The sequence below is a fragment of the Azolla caroliniana genome, unplaced genomic scaffold (genome assembly GCF_043228905.1).
Source record: "Azolla caroliniana isolate FFs.n. ecotype wild unplaced genomic scaffold, voAzoCaro1.0.p SCAF_8, whole genome shotgun sequence".
NCBI classification, from domain to species: domain Eukaryota; kingdom Viridiplantae; phylum Streptophyta; class Polypodiopsida; order Salviniales; family Salviniaceae; genus Azolla; species Azolla caroliniana.
In genome coordinates, this window is record NW_028230443.1 from 15942022 (window position 1) to 15947422 (window position 5401).

The following is a 5401-nucleotide window of genomic DNA, read 5'->3' on the forward strand; positions in this document are numbered from 1 at the left end:
ATATACATACATAGATAAGGTTTATTAACAACCTAAACACTAACTACACTTAAAAAGTCTAAACTTTGTTGATGATCACATTCATTAAAAGAAGCCCACAGGATCGACTTTAATAAAAGAGTGAAAACAATGATCACAGATTGATCCATTCAATGCAGGAACCCAATGATAATCGATTTTGTTTTTCCAAAAAACAAAACAGAGAGTAAAATGGAAGAGACTGACTTCATAAATAAAAGCACATCATAGATTGAATCATTATTACTAGATTATTTTTTTTGTTTTTTTTATACTATTTTGTTGATTTTGTGGAAAGGAAGGAGGAGCTGCTTCAGAGAAGAAAGCATAATTTAATTATTTGTGGAAGAAAGAAAAGACCATGAATCTCTGTGTGTATTCATCGATCATTAGATATCCTAGTTAGCTACAAGAAGGGGAAGGAAATGGAAACTCACATTTACAAAAGAGAGAGAGAGGGAGGAGGAGGGCGGATCACTGCTACCAAACCAATGTATTAATCTAGGTAATGTATAATCAGACAGATTTTAGATAGATTTTTATCAGAGGCCATCCCTGCATTAAAATCTATATATGGTCAACAAAATGTTGGCTAGGGAAGGATTTGGCATAAGCAGAAGCAGAAGAAGGCGATAGGATTTGGCATAAGCAGAAGCAGGAGAAGGCGAAGGGATTTTGGCCATAAGCAGAAGCAGGAGGAGGCGAAGGGATTTTGACCATAAGCAGAATCAGGAGAAGGCGAAGGGATTTTGGCCATAAGCAGAAGTGGCAAATCAGAAGCAGAAGGAGGCGAAGGGATTTTGGTCATAACGAGAAGTGGCAAATCAGAAGCAGAAGGAGGCGAAGGGATTTTGGTCATAACGAGAAGTGGCAAATCAGAAGCAGAAGGAGGCGAAAGGATTTTGGCCATAACCAGAAGTGGCAAATCAGAAGCAGAAGAATCCGAAAGGATTTGCCATAACCAGAAGTGGCAAATCAGAAGCAGAAGAATCCGAAGGAATTTTGGCCATAAGCAGAAGTGGCAAATCAGAAGCAGCAGAATCGGAAGGGATTTGCCATGACCAGAAGCAGAAGAAGCCGAAGAAGCCGAAGGGATTAGCCACAAGCAGAAGCTGCAGCAGAAGAAGCCGAAGGAATTGGCCATAAACAGAAGCAGCAGAAGAAGAAGCCGAAGGAATTTACCATAACCAGAAGCAGAAGAAGCAAAAGGAAAAGGGAAAAGGAAAAGGAAAAGAGAAAAAGGAAGAGAAGCAGAAGGAATTTTTAGTTGAGAAGCTAAAGAATGAACAGATTTTTTTAAGGTTTCTAGACATTGGAGAGGGAGATGGTGGCGGATTCCTGCTCCAGGCGAGCGTCGCGCTCGGCGTCGCGGCGCCATTTGAAGCGGAGGAGGAGGAGAGCGACGAGGACGAAGAGCCAGTACATGATGTAGGCAGAGAGCGTACCCTGCGTGGCTTCGTTTCTCCAGCCAAAGACAGCATTCAGGAGGGACCAGACATTGTTTCCTTCAGGGTCGCAGCAATCGAGCTGCCACAGGAAGTGCTCGTTGTCTGTGTACTCCTCCAGCTCGTGGACGGAGCCGGTGAAGAGGCCGGCGGCGATGACGAGCAGGAGGAGAGTGGCGGCGGTGAGGAAGAGCTTGAAGGCGGCATGGGTGCCGCCGCGGTAGAGGAGGAAGCCGACGGCGATGCCGCAGAGAGCTCCGACGATGGCAGGGATGGGGTAGGCGGTGCCGGAGCCTTCGAGGCCGATGCCGCCGAGGAAGATGACGGCCTCCACGCCTTCTCTGAGCACCACGGTGAAGGGGATGAGGAAGAGCGCATACCTGCTGCGCCTGCTCTGCTTCTCTTCGAGAGCGAAGCCATCGCTAGGATGGCCATGGCCATCGCTGATGCTGCCTTTCTTCTGCTCCCTGTTGAGGGCGTCGACGGTGACCTTGGTGAGCTTCTTCTCCCACTTGGCGCGCCACGTGTCGACGCGGAGCATGGAGAAGGCCATGAGCGTGATGAGCAGGACGGCGACGAGGCCGAGGATGCCTTCCCAGAGGGACTCGGACTGGTCCCAGGCGCGCTTGGCGACGGTGTAGTAGAGGGAGAGGAAGACGGCGGCGGCGGCCATGGAGAGGGCCACGCCGGCCACCACGCCGGACCACACCTGCCGGGTCATGCGAGACCGGGAAGCCCCCGCCGGCACCAGCTTGTTGATGAGCGTCAGCATGACCGACAAGATAATGGACGCCTCCAGAGTCTCCCGGAATAGTATGAAGAACGCCGGCACGCTGAAGAGCTGGACCATGGTGGCAGGAGCGGCGGAGCTACAGGCGGCGGCGGCAGGAGAGACCAAGAGGTGGAGGTATGTGTGTGTTTTTTGAGCTTTTTGTGTGTGTGTGTGTGGTGGGAAGTATGTACATACATATTTAAAAGGAGGTGTGGAGATGTAGGGAGGGGGGGGGTGTGTGTGTGTGTTTGTGCGTGGCACGTGCGAGTCCCGCACGTGCCGGCGTGTGAATGCCCCCCGGTCTCCACACACACTTGCACGCACGCACGCACACACGAGCGAGCGAGAAACACAAAGAGAAGGGGGGGAGAGAGAGAGAGAGAGAGAGAGAGTGAGTGAGTGAGTGAGAGAGAGAGAGGCCCTTTCAGAGCAAAATGGACGTCCCCTTTCTTTTCTCCCACCCCATCCATGCAAACACATACACACACACATTCATTCACTCACTCTTTTGCTTCATTCTTCTCTCTCTCTCTCTCTCTCTCTCCCCCATTCTCTCTCTAGATTCTCGCACTCTCTTTTTTTTAATTTTTATTGTAATTACTTTACCCTGGTGGTAAGTTGTTAGCACTACAAGCATTGCCTTCGAACTGTCTTTTTCTTAATTTTTATTGTCATTACCTTACCCTAGTGGTAAGTTATTAGCACTACAAGCATTGCGTACGCATGCACGAGCGAGCGAGCGAGAAACACAAAGAGAAAGGGGGAGAGAGAGAGAGAGAGAGAGAGAGAGAGAGAGAGAGAGAGAGAGAGAGAGAGAGAGAGAGGGAATGAGAGAGGGAGGCCCTTTCTCCCACCCCATCCATGCAAACACACACATTCACTCACTCACTCTTTTGCTTGATTCTTCTCTCTCTCTATATTCTCACATGCACGAGCGAGCGAGCGAGAAACACAAAGAGAAAGGGGGAGAGAGAGAGAGAGAGAGAGAGAGAGAGAGAGAGAGAGAGAGAGAGAGAGAGGGAATGAGAGAGGGAGGCCCTTTCTCCCACCCCATCCATGCAAACACACACATTCACTCACTCACTCTTTTGCTTGATTCTTCTCTCTCTCTATATTCTCACAGTGTCTTTTTCTTAATTTTTATTGTAATTACCTTACCCTAGTTGTAAGTTGTTAGCACTAGTTATTATAATTACTTTACCCTAGTGGTTAGTTGTTAGCACTACAAGCATTGCCTTCGAATTGTCTTTTTCTTAATTTTTATTGTCATTACCTTACTCTAGTGATAAGTTGTTAGCACTACAAGCATTGCGTTCGAGGTTCGAAACCCAACTTCCTCACCTCTCTATTATATACTTCTTATATATCTCTTAATTCACTAGATGCCACTATGGAACGTAGGGGTTGAACCCATGACCACCTGGTCTCCATTGGGCAACCTTACCAACTGAGCTACATCCATCTGGGCATTCTTGCACTGTCTCTCTCCTTGAATCTCTTTTTTTTATCATTACATATTGTAATTAGCTTATTACTAAGTTGTATTGTGTGGTAAGTTTGTTACAATAGGAGAAGAGAAGCACTTTGCAACTATGTCTTGGGTTTGAAACTCAATTTTCTCCCTCTCCATGACATACATACATACTTCATACATAGATGATAGCTATTCAATTCACTAGATGCCACTTGGAAGTTGGAATGTAGGGGTTCGAAACCCAATTCCCTCACATCTCTATTACATACCTCATACATATCTCTTGATTCACTAGATGTTGTTGTGGAATGTAGGGGTTGAACCCCATGAGTTCATGGTCTCTATTAGGCAATCTCTCTCTCCCCTTATCTTTTTTTTTTCTCCCTCCATCTCTAGACTCTACATACCTTCCTTCTATCTCCTACCTATCTATAATTTTGATTGGTAGTGTAGTGTGTATGTGTCTTGTTCTTGTTGACTTTGGTTCTTTCTCCCCTTCGTCTTCTTGCCCCCACCCTAAGAGAAAGAAGGTATTCCCTTTTCTTCCAAAAAAAATCAATAACTTGATTGGTCGCGCGCGTGTGTGTGACTCATGTCTACGCTTGAGGAACTGGGACATCCCCTCCATGAGTCAATATTGGCCTCTCTATGGATGCTAAAAAATATCTAATCTAATCTTCATTTAGAGAGAGGGAGAGAGAAGAGTGTTTGTTTGTTTATGTGTGTGTGGTCCCTTCGCACACATCCATGTTAGACTTCACATTTACAATCGAGGAAATCTTGGACCTCCTTTATCATGTCTTGAGAGAGAGTTGTGTGTGTCTGCATGATGGGTGTGCATGTGCATGTGTTTGCTCATGTTAGACTTGATTAGGAGCATCTATAGTTGTGGAATCTACGAACTCTCACGTCTAATTTAAGATAGAGGGATAGTTTGTGTGTGGACATGCACGCACATACACACACTCACTCGAAACACCATTCGAACAACTGGAATTTAGGGATCATAATTGTCACATTCCTAAATCTACTTTTGCCCTTCTGTGCTAGATGCGGAGATCTTAGAAAAGAGGGGGATGTGAGCATATAATTGAGGGCCTAACCTTTGATTTGCTAGTTGTTGACTTGAGTTGAGGAGCAATGTTTGTGAAAGTATTCTTTACAACGTGGTCGGTTTTCATTTTTCATGTATGATATAATAGGAAAGTATGAGAAAATACCATAAATTTGTATGATGAACTTAGCAACTCTTTATGAGTATTTCCAACTGGCAAACTCAAAAATCTCAAACGAGCGCACTACTTTCCCAACAAAGAGAGAGGAGCATGACAATAAGGTAGAAGGGCACTGACTTACTAGATCTCGAACATACATTTGCTTGCCCTAGTACAATGCTTTTAGCAAAAAATAGTCCAAGTTTCGTATTGAGGTGTTAAGATTGTGAGAAATTACTTTGCACAAAATCTTGCCTAGCATGATTCCAACATAGGTTTTCCCTACTCTAATAGGTTCAGAAATGAGGCTTATCTCATCCTTTCATATGTTTGTCCCTTCTTCCCATAAAGTAACTTTCATGTATCCCCACCCTCCTAGTTTCTTCAATATATTATATTCTTCATCACTTTTCGTTGGTCTTGCTTGTCCCCACATGACAACGATATTCATTGTGCGATCATAGGATATATTATATCT

At 45.4% G+C, this 5401-nt stretch overlaps 1 pseudogene; it reads right to left on the reverse strand.

Moving 5' to 3' along the window:
• Positions 1 to 1303: 1303 nt before the first annotated feature.
• On the reverse strand, positions 1304 to 2346 carry LOC147861091 (high affinity iron permease 1 pseudogene; annotated as a pseudogene).
• Between the last annotated feature and the right edge of the window lie 3055 nt (positions 2347 to 5401).